Genomic DNA, 583 nt, shown 5'->3' on the forward strand with positions numbered 1-583 from the left:
GCCCCGCCGCCGCCGCCGCCGCCGCGGCCAATCAGAGAGCGCGGAGCCGCGCCGTGCGTGGTGACGTCACGGGGGAGAAAGGGGGCGGGGACAGCGCGGCCCGCACGGGTGCCGGGGAGGTGGTGACGTCATGTAGGCGGTGTTGGGGGCGGTGTGGGAGGTGGTGACGTGAGCGCTGTTGTAGTGACGTCACCGCGCCCAGCAGGCCGCCGGGGATTCACCCGCAGGGCGCGCCCCGCTCATTAGCATGGTTTAAGCCCTCATTTGCATAGCCGCGCCCATTTAGCAACGATGTATTGCTATTCATTTGCACAGCGCCAAAGCAGCGCTCATTTGCATCACAGCAGGCGCTCGTCTCATTTGCATAACCCCGCCCACCGCTCTCCGCTCTCGATCCCGCTCTCATTTGCATAACCCCGCCCACCGCTCACGATTCCGCTCATTTGCATAACCCCGCCCACCGCTCTGAACTCACGGTCCCGCTTCATTTGCATAACCCCGCCCACCGCTCCCCGCTCACGGTCCCGCTCTCATTTGCATAACCCCGCCCATTCGTTTGGCCCCGCCCCCGCACGCCGCCGTT

The sequence above is a fragment of the Aphelocoma coerulescens genome, unplaced genomic scaffold (assembly GCF_041296385.1).
Source record: "Aphelocoma coerulescens isolate FSJ_1873_10779 unplaced genomic scaffold, UR_Acoe_1.0 HiC_scaffold_549, whole genome shotgun sequence".
NCBI classification, from domain to species: Eukaryota; Metazoa; Chordata; class Aves; order Passeriformes; family Corvidae; genus Aphelocoma; species Aphelocoma coerulescens.